Below are 16,887 nucleotides of genomic sequence, written 5' to 3' on the forward strand. Positions count from 1 at the left end.
GTCTTAGCCTGAAGACTGCTCACCATTGCTACCCCTAGGATAACTTTCTATAAGGTTGACTTTACAATCATCATCAATAAGGGTAGATTGGACTGGTGCAAGGTGCCCACTAGAATAGCGGACATCAAATACCAGGCCAACTTCTCACAACGAGGACCATGGTTTATTACGAAGGATGTCCTCCACTACCTCAAGAGTGCTCTGTTGAGGAATGTTGGTGTAGAGGGCCTCTACGTCTAATGTTAAGAGAACGTCAGGTTGGGTACTCTCTTGGTTGGTTGCCTCTATTAGCTTGAGGACGTCTCTGAAGGGGGCGGGGGGCGTTGTGAATTTTGGGCAGTGTGTAGAAATAGGGCAGTCTTGGATTGTCGTTGGTTGGGAAATCGGCCACGTTTTTGGTGATCCACCCCTGGATGAGAGCTGCAGAGACCAATGAGTTGATGCGGGTTAGGAGGCGAGGTGTAGGGTCCTCTGTAAGGGGAGTGTAGTAGTAGTTATTCTGGAGCTGGCGCAGACATTCAGCTTTGTAGTCAGTGGTGGCCATAATCACAATTGCACCACCCTTCTCAGCCTCTTTGATAGAAATTGCTGGGTCATTTGCCAGAGTTTTTATGGCTTCAGCCTCTAGTTTTGATATATTTGAGGAACCTGTACTGGTGCGTTTCTCCATTATTTCTTTCAGGACAGCTCTTTCAAAGGTGAGGACCTCGGGAGGGACCATACTGGCATTCGGAGTAAAGGTAGATGGTTTGCGTAGGCCGGTGTCCATTGGTAGTGATTCAGGTTTATTACCGAAGTAAGCTTTTAGGCGTATTTTCCCGAACAGATTTTGTATTTCGCAATAGGTGCGAAAGTTGTCCAACTTAGGGGTGGAGACAAAGCCCAATTCTCGTTTGAGTACGGTGGTTTCCATGGGCATGAGAGGTCTTTCGGAGAGGTTCACAATTAATTTTTCTTCTCCAGGTGGCTCCTCTATTCCATGTGCATTTGTTGTGTTTGGCTGTGCCATTGAACTTGCTTTGGTTGGTTCTGGATTCCCCTTCTTTTTCTGCCTCGCCCTCTGCCCCAGCCTCTGCCTAAAAAAATTTGTGGTTGGAAGGGGGCAAATAATGGTTGGGGCCCATGTTGGTAGTTAGGGTACTGCACATCTGAGGGCCTTGATAGGGGGTGGAACCCCTGGTAGGATGGTAGTCCATATCCATACATCATGTTCAATGGTGTTCTTTGTTGCTGATTGGGTTGTCTGCCCCCTCAGCTGTCGGTTCATTGGTTGTTCTGCACTCTTCCCTTTATTCCCCCCTTTTTTTGCCAGCAGGTCTACAATACCCCTGTATAAGTCTACTAGGGTGCACACTACTGCGTCTGGTCACCAGTCAAAATTTAGAAAACCAGACCCACGGTAGTGCACCACGCACTTTTTAGTTTTCTCTTGGTCCCGATGAAGTGCCACCTGACTCGTTAGGGGCAAATTGGGCATGAAACATGTTGACCCACTACACTATGACAGCCCTATAGGAATATCACATCCACACCATTTAATTAAGCTTGAGCTACCTAAATAATAAAAACAGATCAGAGTAGGACTGCTCCAGACCTATTTTATCTCACACACCTGTGCACTACCCAGCCCTCACACCCATATGCACCCTACGGCTTCTTCAAAAGATCTCCGCCAAAGAGCCCTGTTTACGGAAGCCCTTTGGGCATTGCAGCATCGGCCTGACAAGGAGCATGGCACAATGATGAAGCATGACATCCTCCGGGTGTGTGAGGACATCACAAAGAAAGACTGCACACCCTCTTGATACACAGTTCTAGTTTGAAGCCAGTGTGCAGGACCTGTTTAAATACAGCTCCTGGTCCCTCCTTTGCTTGATAGACATGAAAAGGTTGCTTTGTGCTCTTATGGTTTGTTTTGTTAGCTGAAGTGCAGTGTCTAGTGTGGGTTGTGGTGCCCTTGAGAGCTATTGTGCACCCTCCCGTGTGGTCTGTTGTGCCCTGGTGAGGTGTAGTTGCAGTCTCTAGTGTGGGCTGTGGTGCTTGGAGAGCTGTGGTACAATCCCCAGCGTGGGTTGTGATGCTCTGGGGAGCTTCCTGTGGCGCCTCCTTACATGTTATTTTTGAGAAACAGTGTTTACAACGCTATTGTTACCATGCAGGTAGGTAACAACGCGGTCAGTACAACAACTGCCTTGTTACCACGCATTGCTTTACACGGCAAGTCATTTCTACGACTTGTGCTAGGTGGTGTGCAACATCAGGGAATGTGTTGGATTTTAAGTCCAACACATTCCCTGCTGTTGCGCGAACTGGACTAGGAATAGTAATTTAAACTGTTCCTAAGCCCAGCGCGCAAACTAATGCAAGTCGTAGAAACGACTTGCGATGTAAAGCCACACGTGGAAACAACACGGTCATTGTAACAACCGCTTTGTAACCTACAGCGTGGTATTTGCTCGCAGTGTAATGTCATACATTCGTTATTGTTGGGCAAGCTTCCTAAACCTGGAAAAGCATCAGTTTTACCCTCTACTGCCAGGGGCACCAGACAGAGGCTACCGAGTGTGCTTTGCACATGATTGTAGCGCCAACCTCAGTAAAACCATTTATTGTTTATAGGGTTCTCATTGCATTGGAGGCTTTGATGTCAAATCTCTCTTCAGGTCAGGTATAAAAAGCCAGACACACTCCTTACCCAGGTCGGGGCCTACTTATGTAGCGAGGCCTATAGTAATATTGAGTTTCTAGAACAGCCGGAGATCACACGTATTGACCTAACAGAGGCGCTGTGAAGAGTTACTAGTTTTCCATAAAATCGCATCCTGTTGTTGAAAATGCAGATTGGGGGGTATGTATAGAGTAGACAAGCCCTAGTTGTCTTGTTTACCAGCACTGATGACTTTAAAATGCATCTGCACTTCAGCAGGTCATGTCACTGTGTGGTAGTAGCTGTTTCCTGGTGGCTACACAAGATTTGATGATGAATGATGAAGCACTGCCTGGCTGGTGGCCACCTATTATGAGCCGCCACAGGCTGTACTCTTATTAACGGCGAACCATTCTTGATTCCGGTCAGACGGCGGCACTGATCCTGTTGGATCTTAGTGCCGCCTTTGACTTGGTTTCACATGGTATTCTGCTACAGCGGCTGGAGGAGGCGGGGTGACTGATTTGGCTCTGGAATGGTTCAGATCTTTTCTGACCGAAAGATCTCTCCGAGGGTCCTCCCCCCTGTTTCTCTCTCAAGTCCATTCCATCGACCACGGGGTACCTCAGGGCTCGGCATTGAGCCCTTTACTGTTCAATCTGTACGTTCAGCCTTTGGCAGCGGTCGCCAGGCAGCGGGACCTTACCATGGTCTCATATGCTGACGATACGCAGCTTGTGGTGACCTTGGCTGACGTCTCTTCTCCGAATGCCTCCAGGTTTAGAGACGGGATGGCGGCTGTGGCTGAATGGATGGCTACCAACTGCTAGCAATTAAATGCCAACAAAACTGAGGTTTTGATGGTTGGGAAGAACGCAAGCTTGTGGAGTGAACATTGGTGGCCGACTAGTTTGGGTAACATCCCCACCACAAAGGAAGTGGTAAAAAATCTGGGGGCATGGGTGGCTTCATCCCTTAGTTTTCAGGTCCACGCCAGGAAAGTAGCTGGTACTTGTTATGGCCTTCTGCTGGGTCTTAAGCCTCTTTTGAAGTTCTTTGAACCATCGACATGTCAGCTGATTGTCCAGTCGACTATTTTATCTTGCCTGGACTACGCCAGCTCCCTTCTGTTGGGGGCAAACAAGGCTGAAATACTTTGGTTGCAACGTGTCTAAAATGCTGCTGCCTGAGCACTGGTGAGACTCCCGCAATTCTGCTCTGCTTCTGGCATCATTCACAGACTTCATTGGCTCCCTATTGAGAAGCGTATTCAATTTAAAACGTTGTGTCTCTCCTTTAAGATTTTGAAACTTGCTATGCCTAGCTTGCTGAGTAATCTCCTCACTCCGTATGTTCCCCCTCGTCAGCTGTGCTCCGCAGGACAGCACCTGCTTAGTGTTCCTAGGGTGAAACGCTGCCGTGTTGGGGGGCGTTCCTTTTGCTGCTTGGCAGCCAAGTTATGGAACTCCCTGCCTGCGCAGATTTGCAGTATTGATTGTCTGCTTATCTTCAGGAAAGCCATTAAAACTTTTATTTTTCCTTTAGTTTAGTTCTGGTGGCTGTCTGCTGATGCTTGTCAGGTGTTGTGTTTGTTGTGCTTCACTGATGCTGAAAGCGCCGGGACGCCTCTTTGCTGGGGCAGCTGCGCGCTATACAAGCCCCTATGACATAACATAACATACCAGCACTGAACGATACTGAATAATCTGATATAGCTCGGCCAGAGTTAAGCTAAACTGGCCTGCCCTTTCCACCCGCCGACCCCTGCCCTTGAAGTATCCTCCATTCCTACCAGTATTGGTTTCTACCCTGATTCAGAGGGGCTAAAATGCGAACCCGTGCAGGCTGGCAAAAAACGGGCTCATCTGTGTCTCACTTGCTGCTCTCACACTCCTGGAATGCCCGCTATCGGTGTAGCTGCATACAGGGAATTAGAACCTCAGCCTAGGCTCTAACTGTGGGTGACTGTTGACGGGCCTGGCGGCCCATGGCTCCATTGCCTGCCATTTGAGCTGTAAGCAGTTGCAAATTTTACTAATATAAATCCACTGACCACATATTTAGGCTTGCATTAAAAGATCAGTGAGAGGAATTATCTTCACTCTTTTCCGAACAAGAGCTTAATTGCAGACCGCAGAATCAAAAAGCATTTACAATGCAATGGTCTCGGCATTATTAAAGGTAGAGCTATTGGCATTGCTCATTATTTTTATTTATTTTTTTAAAATCATAAATAAATGGCATTATCATTTACATTGCCAATAGCTTAATAGTTAAATAAATGGCATTGTCATTTACAATGTCACTAGCTTAATCGCTCGCAAATGCATGACCTATTGCATTTACACCCACACAGAGCCACACACACAAAGCCACCCACACACACATACAGAGCCACCCACACAGTCATTCACATAGAGCCACCTACAATGAGCCACTCGCACACAGAGCCACCCACACATAGAGCCACCAACAAAAGCTATCCACACAGAGCCACACACACAGCCACACACACAGACAGAGCCACACACACAGACAGAGCCACACACACAGACAGAGCCACACACACAGGCAGAGCCACACACACACACACAGAGCCACACACACACAGAGCCACCCACACACACACAGAGCCACACACACACAGAGCCACACACAGACAGAGCCACACACAGACAGAGCCACATAGACAGAGCCACACACAGACAGAGCCACACACAGACAGAGCCACACACAAAGACAGAGCCACATACACAGACAGAGCCAAACACACAGACAGAGCCATACACACAGGTGCTTTATGCGTTCACAGCCTCCGCTGGGGCGGGACTTCCGCCTTCTGCGGAAGCCCGCGCCCACAAAGTCACTGGAGGAGAAGGGCAAAAGGCGGAAGTCCCGCCCCAGGGGACGCTGTGAAACGCTGTAGGCATGTAGGAGGAGCAGAGGCCGCCAATGCAAGTGAGGGAAGCCCCACGTGAAGGAGCCTGTAGCCCGGTGAGTGGGGCAGGTGGGGCTTAGTTGTAGGGGGGGTGCATGTGCCTGGAGGGGGGGTGCGTGTGCATACAGCTGATACCGGCAAGGAACCGGCTCACAGATGAAACACATCACGGGGCGACTACTGCTTTCCTTTGCAAGAAGTCCTCTGGACTATGTCAGCGCAGGAAAGTAAAGTCTAAATGCATTAAGGGGTGGGTTTAATGCTTAAATGTCTGCAATGAGAGACCTGATCATGGGGGGAGGGGGGCCTAACTTTTTGCCTTGAACTTTCTAAATATACATAACCTTTAGAAAAGCGGTAAAAATGGTGATTTTGCTCCATCCGATTGTATGCAAAATGAAAATCGCTTTTCTCCACTGTAACATGCAAACATGAAAGTGTACAAAATTGATTTGCTCAATGTTTTCTGTCCTGAAGCTAAACTGTGTGCAATACGCCACAGCCAACATCTATCATCAGAGTATGTAAACTTTTTTAGCAAACAAATTTCTTTGATGGGCTTGCAACAGGTAGACGGTACAAGCTCCTTTTTTCAGACCGCAAACATCATTTCCACCTGTCAGAAATGCGAAGTTGGTACATCTTCACTAAACCTGTGTTTTTTATTAAGGTTTATCAAGGAATGAGTGGCAATTCTTATAGGTAACGAAAGCTACAAGTAGCAGAACAAAGAACAAGCAAACATGCAAATGATAACAAATAAGTACACACCCTGGCAATGATAACGAGGGATTGTCTATGTTAGGAATTGGGCGCAGTCCTCTCTCAGTGAGAACTTTAGTCATTCATTTTCCCTTTCCTTTGAGCATTTTGAGTCTGGTCCCCTTAATTGTTGTCCCTGGGTATGAGTTAGAGTTAGAGACCTTTTCCCCGTTTTTGTCCCATTTTTTGTACATTTGCAGTGTCAAGTTCACTTTTGGTACCCTGGGAGGTGGGGGGGGGGGCTTTAGGGATTTTTGCTTTCATTCTGACAGGCACTTTAATCCCCTTCTTTCACGTGGAGTTCGCGGTAGTTGTGGCAGCGCTGTCATTATTTTTTGTGCGGCTTTGTGAAACACCGCTCCATGTCGTTTTATGCGGAGATGACGTTTTAGGTCATTCCGCGAGCACTGTACCACCCGTGTTCGTAGAGAGCACTAGTCCGTTCTTACTTTTCCCGGTACCGATATCCAGTTCTGGTGCTCACGCGTAGTTACAAGCGTGAAGGGGGTTTTTTCTGTCCAATGTAAAGTATAGGACGTGTTTTTCCCCCAATGAAAGCAACGTGAAGGGAGGCACCTTGGATTACCTTTTAACCCAATTATTTGGATCCAAGAGAGGATATCTTGAAGGTGATCTGTTTATTTGAAGTCTCCATGACACCAAACCTGTACTCCTGACTGGTAAGCACCCATGATTATTGTAGCAGGATATGGTCACTGATGTTGGGATTTAAAGTAGGATTGGTATTATGAAGTATATGTTTTTTGTGTTTGTATAGGTGCAGAAGCGTGGAGGAGGGAGTAGATCTTTCTTTGCTCCATAGGGCTGGTAGACTTGGTGTCTCCCCACAATCCACCCCCTTTTCTGGGTCATCAGTATACTCATTGTTTTTATCTTGTGAGTGGCTGGTGAGTCAGGGAAGTGGTTTGTACATACTTCGTTCCTGCAGTGTGCGGGCTGAGTGGGGGCCTAACAGAATAACAAGCCCATGAATATTCACACTGCCCGGACGAGTATGGACGTGGATGCGGGAGGTCCACCGAGTGGGGGCACTGATGCCCCTACTATGCAGGACGTGATGGGGGCTTTGGCAGCCTTACAGTCCCAGGTACAAGATTTACGCCAGGAGAATGTGGGCTTAAGGCAGGAGTTAGGGGCTGTGAGGGCTAGAGAACAGTTACATACTAGAGGGCCTGGCCCGGTTATACAGCCTGCTACGTTCCAGTATGGAGGGGCGGGACAGAGTACTAGTGGAAGTGGGGTCCCAATCTCGGTTACTGTAACATCCCCTGTCCCTGTTCCATTGGCTCCCCCAGAGAGGTTTTCAGGAGATAGTGATAAATTTGGGATGTTTATGAATCAGTGGCAGTTACATTTTATGTGCCGGCCTGGTGCTTTTCCCAATGACTCTGCCAAAGTCGCTTTCACTATCTCATATTTGGCTGGCAACGCTGCTCAGTGGGCAATTCCTTTGGTGGAAAGTGATGATCGGGTGTTGAATAACTATGCGGAGTTTAAGGAGTTGATGCGAAGACTGTTCGCTAAGCATACTTTTATGCAAGCAAGCGATACAGAATTACTAAAGCTATGGCAGGGCAGACAGGATCTCTTAACATATATATAGCCTCTTTCAACCGGTTGGTGTCTGAGACCCATTGGCATGCAGAGAAGCGGACCTCATTGTTCTACCAGGGTCTGTCTGAGGAACTTAAAGATGTGGTATCGCAGGTGGTGTATCCACCAGATGATTGTGCTGCGTTCATAGACCTCGTTGTGAAATTAAATCATCGATTGTCAGAGAGACGGGGTGATCATAGTCGTTTTCAAGTATCACGTGGCAGCTACTTAAAACCAGAAGTTAAGCCACTTGGGGAGCATAAGAGTGCCCCTGAGCCCATGGAGATAGGGGAAGTAAGAGGACCCTTGACCCCTGATGAAAAGAGAAGGAAAAGAGAGTTAAATCTATGCCTGTATTGCGGACAGGGAGGTCATTTTGCCTGGGAATGTCCAGTTAAACCGTCTGGTGCGGGGTATGGAAAGAAGGTGGCCTTTGTCAGGGTGGACTGTCACCCCCAAATAGAGGATGAGGTGAGGGGACGGTATGAAGTACTGGAGGCAGTGGATTTGGTTCCTAGGCATTTTATTATCACAGCCCACCTGTTGCTTTCAGTACATGTGCAAGTACCAGTGTCGGTGTTATTGGATTCCTGGGCCACCGGTAATTTCATAGACATCTCCTTGTCGGACAAACTGGGGATTTCTTGTCATTATAAACAACAACCAGAGCCAGTGAGAGCAATTGATGGGACGGAATTGACGTCAGGGTGTATTACTCGTCAAACCGTTCCTTTACGGTTGTTGTGTGAGAATGGGCATACCGAGATGGTGGTGCTTGACCTAATTGATGCTCCTTCTTTTGGTTTGGTGTTAGGGGTTCCCTGGTTGCAGGAGCATAATCCCAGGATTGATTGGGTGCAACGTTTGGGGACATTGGATTCCCTTCATTGTTTGAAACACTGCTATAGAGAGGCCCGTGAAGAGATCTCCCTTCTGTCCTGTGCAGTGACGGAGGTGGTTTCAGTTCCACCGCAGTATTCCGCTTTCAAGGATGTGTTTGATAAGGGACAGGCTCAGGGTCTCCCTCCACACCGGTCCTTTGATTGTAGGATCGATTTGGTGCCCGGTATTCCTTTGGCATGCAGTCGCATATATGCATTGTCAGAACCCGAAGAACTGCATCTCAAGGAACATCTTGATGAGATGCTGAAGTTGGGTTTTATCCGTCCCTCCTGTTCGCCTGTGTCATCAGCGATCTTTTTTATACCGAAAAAGGAGGGGATATTGAGGGCATGTGTGGACTATAGGACCTTAAATAAGGCCACTGTAAAGAACAAGTACCCTCTTCCACTCATCCCCGTGTTGTTGGACCAGCTCCGCAAAGCCACGGTGTTTACCAAATTGGATTTGCGGGGCGCTTACCATCTTATTTGTGTTCGACCCGGGGATGAGTGGAAGACAGCTTTTAAGACAAAACATGGCCTGTTTGAGTACTGTGTGATGCTGTTTGGCTTATGTAATGCGCCAGCGGCATTCCAGTACTTCATTAATGAGGTTCTTAGTGAGTACCTGGATAGGACTGTCATCGTCTATCTGGATGATATCCTTATCTTTTCGAATACTAGTGCGGAACATCAAGAACATGTGACACAAGTGCTACAGAAATTGCAGGAACATCAACTGTATGCCAAATTAGAGAAGTGTCAGTTCAGCACCACTGAGGTTGAGTTCCTGGGGTTTATAATCTCAGCGGAAGGTATTCGTGTGGATCCGAAAAAGATTCAGGCCATTGTGACCTGGCCTATACCATCTACAGTGAAGCACGTTCAGGTGCTTCTGGGGTTCGCCAACTTTTATCGGCGTTTTATTTCCCACTTTTCAGAAATAGTGGCTCCCATGACCCGTCTGTTGAGGAAGGGGGTTCCCTTTGTATGGTCTGTTGAGGCTCAGGATGCCTTCCGGTTGTTCCTTAAGAAATTCACGTCAGCACCTGTGTTGACGCATCCAGATCCTGCCCTGCCGTTCTTCGTGGAAACGGATGCATCCTCGTGTGCGGTGGGTGGGGTGTTATCTCAACGGGAGGAGAGTACAGGTCATATGCACCCTATCGCCTTTTTCTCTAAAACCTTGCTGCTGGCAGAACGCAATTACACCGTGGCGGAGAGAGAATAATTGGCTGTGAAGCTGTCCTTTGAGGAATGGCGCCATTATTTATGGGGCGCCCGGTATACAATTACGATCTATACCGACTATCCTAAAGCGTTAGCTATCCAACCTACTGGGCATGTGCCAGCTATTGATGACGTGTGTAAGAGGTTGAGTGACATCTGGGAGGAGGCTAGGACGCGGCTGCAAGAAGCCAATGCTGATATGAAATTGCAGGCAGACCGACATCGGGTCCCCGCCCCCTGTTATCGAGTGGGTGATCAGGTGTGTTTGGCCTCTCACAATCTGAGATTGCAGGGGTCTCGGAAATTGCAGCCACGATTTGTGGGCCCCTTCCCGGTGGTTCAGGTGGTTAATCCAGTGGCTATGAAGCTTCAGTTGCTACTGGAGTATAATATCCATCCTGTGTTCCACACTTCCTTGTTGAAACATTATGTCCCTTCTGATCAGGTGTTACCCCCTCCCGCTCCTTTGGTGGTTGATGGACAAGAGGAGTTTGAGGTCCAGGCTATTCTTGATTCCAGGTGGAGGAGAGGACGTTTATACTATCTGGTTGATTGGAAGGGATATGCCCCGGAGGACAGAACGTGGGAGCCAGCTGGGGGGGTGCATGCGCCTCGTTTAGTCAGGATGTTCCATAGACAGCATCCCCTGAAACCTCGACCAGTGGGGAGGATCATTGGGGGGGGGGGGTACTGTTAGGAATTGGGCGCAGTCCTCTCTCAGTGACCATGATCTGTTGTTACATGATCTGCCAGTTCAGGATATAGTCAGTCCTACCTTGTTGTCGGGGCTTGTTATTGCTCACCTGTGGGTTCTGTTTGCTGGTTCCTGTGTTCCTGGATTCGTCTTGCTGTATCTCACGGGCTCTTGAGAACTGTAGTCATTCCTTTTCCATTTCCTTTGAGCATTTCGAGTCCGGTCCCCTTAATTGGGTTCTTTTAATTTCCCTCGTTTTCCCTTGGTAGTGAGTTAGAGTTAGAGACCTTTTCCCCGTTTTTGTCCCGTTTTTTGTACATTTGCAGTGTCACGTTCACTTTTGGTACCCTGGGAGGGGAGGGGGGGGGGGCTTTAGGTATTTTTGCTTTCATTTTCTCTGACACAGGGTAACTTTTCAATGCAGTATTGCCCCCACCACTACATTTAGTTATTATTTTCATATTATCATGATTCTTCGTATTAATAAAAGTAACAAAAATAGTTATTTGTGTAAATTATTGAAAAAATAATGACGGTAACAACATTATAATATTAGGTATAATACTTAGTAACTATATGTGAATAATAATAGTAACACCACTGCAGTTTACCGTTTGAGTGCTCCTCCTCACTAGCAACACGGCCTTTTGTTGTAATCATTATCTGGCACCTTCCTGGGGCATCTTGTGTGGCACCCTAAGGCAGCAGCCTAGAGTAGCTTGGATGTAGTGCGCTGCTTAGGCGCCTTTAAATGGGGCATGTGACTCTTAAAAGCGTCCGAGGAGGTCCCATCCCTGCTGGAAGGAGCGGCAAAATGACATTTTACCCAAGGCGGCAAAAATCATTGCAACTACCCTGGGGAAAGACGTCTGGAAGGCGCATTTCTTCCAGTGCGGACTGCTTGCCAGGCAGGAGGGGAGAGTGCTTGACGCGGGGGACAGAAGGGGTTATGTTGTGTAAGGAGGCCGTCATTTGTAGAATAGATCCGCAATGACAGCCGCCTCGCTGTCATAACATGACGGGAGGCAGCAGTCGGTCACATGACAATCATGTGGGCGCACATGCCTCGATATAGTTATGGTCATGTAGTGTGTGCAGCAATTGCAGTGTAGGTTAAGATAGAAAAGGGTAGTTTACAGTGGAAGCAGTTACCTGTCTGGCAAGAGAAGATGCAAGGGTACTTTGATACCCAAGAGTAGTCACTTATTATAGTCTTAGAAACACTCCGTGCTGGACGATATTAAATGAAAGGACAGTATCTTGGTTTTGATGGGACCATTTTACCCATCTTGCAGGTGAAAAGACTGGGTCATAGCTATCCAGATATTTACAAGCGGTGTTTGGAAGATCTGATGTGACGGTCTTTGAAAGAGGTGTGCGCGGACATTATTCAGGTGGACTGATGTACACTTAGTTGAAAAGAAATGAGTCTGCACATTAGTGCTGTTGGTTACCAAATTTACAGCTCACTAGGAGTTTGAAAGTTTGTGAGACTATCGGTTAACGCCTAGTACAAAATCCGGTATGCTTTAATGGGTGGGCGTGCTTAGTTTTTACCTATGCATACCTGTCCACACCAGCTGGTATAAAAATGCATTTTTTATTTGTACCCCAAATGAGGAACACTGACTTTTATATGATGCCTGCTTTCACGAACACGAGGGCACCAGCTACTGCAATCAGACGGAACTGAAGATGACGCGTGTGGGCACGGGAAGGAGCTGAAGATGACGGGGGTGGGCACAGGAAGGAGCTGAAGATGACGGGGCGGGCACGGGAAGGAGCTGTGATGGGGGTGGGCATGGGAAGGAGCTGTGACGGGGCAGGCACGGGAAGGAGCTGAAGATGACGCAGGCGGGCACGGGAAGGTGCTGTGACGGGCGAGCATGGGAAGGAGCTGAAGATGACGCGGGTGGGCACGGGAAGGAGCTGTGACGGGGCGGGCACGGGAAGGAGCTGAAGATGACCCCATACACTGTATTTCCCCAAATGTGCTGCTCTGGAGTGTAAGGGCAGTTGGACTTTCTAGTCCGATGTGGCACAGTACCTGCTGATGCGCGGGGCCCCACGGGGTGCGGGACGGACTCGGGGCGCTGGTCTGGCAGAGCCGGTCCGGCTGGTGGCAGACGTCCTTTGGTGGCAGGCAGGCAGCTTCCCCTAGCGGCGGCAGCGGTACGGGGCGGCCTGTACTAGAGTACAGTGCGGCCCTCGGGTGTGGCGCGGCCTCGGGGACAAGATGCAGGCAAGATGGTATGCTTCCGGCATACGGGGGCGAGAGGGTACGCTTCGAGCGTAAGGCGGCAAGTTGGTACGCTTCAGCGTAGGAGGCGAACTTCACCCGAGCAAGCTAGTGCGAGTCGTACCCGGCAGAGGCCCTCAGGTCGGTACGGCTCGCAGAATCAGCGGTGCTTGTTCTCCAATGATTGCAGGCAGATGCGAGGTGTGCGGCCCCAAGGCAAGGCGGTACGTCTCGTGAGGTTTAGCAGCAAAGGCGGGAGCAGTTGTGTACGCTCCTAGCTTATGCTACGAGGCGCACTTGGCCGTGTAATGGTGTACGCTTCTGGCATACGGGGGCAATTGCTGGGCTGGAAGGTGGAGTGCAAGTCATACCCGGCGGGGCACAACACGCCGGTACGGCTCGCAGGAGTACGGGCAAGGCTGGTTGTCAGTGCGCCTCCAGCGCACTCGTAGGACTTGAGGCACGTTGCGCACACGGAGTGCGGGGTGAACTTTAGCAGGAGTGCGGGGCGAACTTTCCAGGCAGGTATGAGGCGTACGGCCACACGAACAGGGCAGTACGTCTCGTAGGGGGCAATGAAGGCTGGTGCAGTTGTTGTACGCCACGGGCGTTCGCCACAAAGCGGCTGCCCATGCAGTCACGGCTTGGGGCGGCTCAAGGTTCCCTAACTTGAGTATGGCTTGTACGTGTACAAGACAAAGCGGCGAGAAGGAGCAGGCTTTCGGCTGGGGGAAAAAATGGCGGCCACAAAGCTCCGAATATTTTCGGATTCGGGGGCATGTTTTGGCGTTCTGAGTGATGGATGACGTCACAGGTGGAAAGAACGCAAAAACACGCCCCCGAATCCGAAAGAGACGGGGCTTGATTGGAGTGACGCCCCTCTCCTCCAATGGCTGGCCTCCGTTTAGGAAGCCAGCCAATTGAGGAGAGATGGAAGAGAGAGGCGGGTTCAAGCCCCGTAATGAAAAACATTAAATCTCCAACCGGAGACTGCGCAAGCGCAGCCTTTCTGTACGAGACGTAAAAATGGTTTACCCCACTTTACCCCAAATGCATAGCTAAACTCTAGTTGTTTCGGGTCTTTTTAATCTCCAGAAGATTTTAATCATGGCTGTGTAACTTTTCTTCTGCTGTCAACAGAAAAGCCAGATCACGCAATACTTGTTAGCATATCACTGATTTATTTATTCTAAGTACTAGAATTTGCAAAGCAGAATATTTAATAGGCTGTGAACACCATCATACAAAACCTTATGTTTTTGAATGAGATGGATTAAACAGCTACCTTTAAAAGCATAAGCTTATTCAGTGCAGTAAAACAGAAAATGACAGTTTGTGATATGTGCCAAGCATTTTATTCATTTGAATAATGCTCCCACCCTTCCTCTTTGGTTTGATGTGTAGCTCTGTGCTGCCCTTGAAATTAAGTTTGTGTTCTAAACTTGAAGATTTTTCACAATCAGTGTACACTTATATAAGCTATGTAAAAGTTGTATCTTTGAATTCATACGGTGTTAAAAAATGGCATATCCCAGTATTGTCTTTTCCCCAAATCTGCACATAGATCACTGAAATTGTCCCTTTTCAATGCATTAGTGATTTTAGCTAATTTATTCTAAAATTGTGTTTTAAATGCACTTTTGATTTAATCGTTTTCTAAATTTTCACAGGGCAGGGGAACCTCCTATCAAAACCTTACTATGAGTAAGGCTCCTTTGCTGAAATTAAGATCCAGTATTATATGTGACTTTCAGCAGTGTCAGTTGAGGATGTGGGTGGAGCTAATAGAGTAAGTGGGTGGCGCCAGTGTAGGAAGTGGGTAATACTGGAGAAAAGTAGGTGTGATCTCCGACAAGCATTTGAGAACCTGCACTTTATATTTTACAAATTAACCCTTTCGATGCTGATGACGAGCTCAGCTCGTCATCACCCACGGGTGTCGTGTGCTGATGACGAGCTGAGCTCGTCATGGAAACAGCAAAATGGTAATTCCCAGCACAGGAGGGGGAAAACGCCTAGCAGCCAAGGTGTTAAGCATATGTCTTTACCATGGGGAACAGCATTTACAACGCAGGAATTACCACGCGCTGCCATTACTACGCTGCTTTTACAATGAAAGTCGTACAATGACTTGCGCTGGAGGGTGCTGTTGGATAGGGAATAGTTTAAATTTCTATTCCAACACCTTCCCTACTGTAACGTGGGCTGGTGTCGGAATAGAAAATTAAACTATTCCACTATCCAGCGCTTAAAGCGCAAGTCGTTGTAACGACTTGCGTTGTAAAAACAGCGTTGTAATGGCACGCGTGGTAATAGCGTGGCGTTGTACTGTCATAGAACTCTTTACCATACATGCCTTAAAAACGCATTATTCATTGTAAAGACATTCGTGGTAAAGGCCTATTCGTACTTAAGACTTGTGTTGTTGAGACGCCGTAGAACTGACATGCATGGGGAACACATACTTGGTTCCATCACACAACCATAGCTGAGGCAGAGGAATATAAATCAATAAATAACTTCACCCAGGGTATCTGAAAGTCAAGTGCCAGACCTGACCTCAAGCCATAATTATGCCAAGGACAACAAGCACAGTAAGTTGGAGCTTTGTTTATTTACAGAAAATGAGTAAAAAATCTGTTCTCTCAGCTCTTCCCTCTCTTCCTTTTCCTTCTGCTCTAAGTGCTGGTGCCTCTCTAAGGCAGCAAAGATCTCAGTACTTTATCATGGCTAGTTATGCTTGTTTTATTTATTTTGCAGATTAATGACTACATGTGACATGTCATATTAAACATATGTCATCTTCTGGTTAAATATTAATACAAACATTAACAAAGCCTCAAAGTGTAGCTTTTATCTTCGAAACTGCTGGATACTAGATGGTGAGGCTATGTGTGCTTGTGTGAATGGATGAGTCAGTGATTGCAGGGTGTTGGACCCGGCCTCGTGGCGTGGTCCCACTCCTCCCGCATGGCGGGCCCTGGACAACATCGACCCCTGTCCCCCGGCCTGAAGCTACCCCCGCCAACCTTCACGAGAGCCACCACTCATGGCGACCCCCAGCTCTCCCCCACCAGAACATGGCGACCCCTACTCGCCCCACGCTGCTGGTCCGACCCCTATCCCGGGCCACCCTCTCAGGGCCCGACTCCATCTTGGGCCTTCCACGTCCGGGCCCCGTGGCCTCGGCCCGACCTCGACCGCAGCCCCAGCAAAGCCCCGACATCGAGGCACCAAGATCCGACCAGGTGGTAGAATGGCCACTTGACACATCAAGGAGGAGGGGAGTTTCGATGGCCCTCCAGCCGTCCCCAGACGCCTGGTTTCGATCGCCCTCCAGCCTCCCTGGGCGCTGGCTCCACCCTCCTGCTGGGTGTCTGGACACTCTCATCCCAGCCCCTCTGACCCCCAGGTGTGAGGGTCCGGACTTCAAAGGACTCCAGACCTATATCTGGGGCAGCTCTGGAATGGGTTGGCAGTTGTATCCTGGAGTCGAGAGCCCTGCAGGTTGAACCGCGGTTGACCCTGTGTCGTAATTTGACAATGGCCGGGTTAGCGCTTAGCTTTGCTATACGTTATTGCCCTTAACTTGGCCTTACTCGAAAACGCCATTTTGTATGTTACGGCGGCCATTTTAGGGAATGAGCAGCCTCGTGGTCAGCATGCCCTTTAGTCCGTTGTCCGTACCACTGACCACTCGAGTTTGCCCAGCAACAGGCTATTTTTAGTAACGGTCAAGCCTGTACATACGCAGTTCCAACTGACCAGTCACCCCTCAGGAATGTTCCGCCAAACTGACCAGTGGAGTTGTAACCCCTCCCATGAGTTGGCTGTGCTCCAAAAATGACCATATATGTACATAAACTCTGTAACCTTGTA

Source organism: Lissotriton vulgaris, chromosome 8, assembly GCF_964263255.1.
Source record: "Lissotriton vulgaris chromosome 8, aLisVul1.2, whole genome shotgun sequence".
NCBI classification, from domain to species: domain Eukaryota; kingdom Metazoa; phylum Chordata; class Amphibia; order Caudata; family Salamandridae; genus Lissotriton; species Lissotriton vulgaris.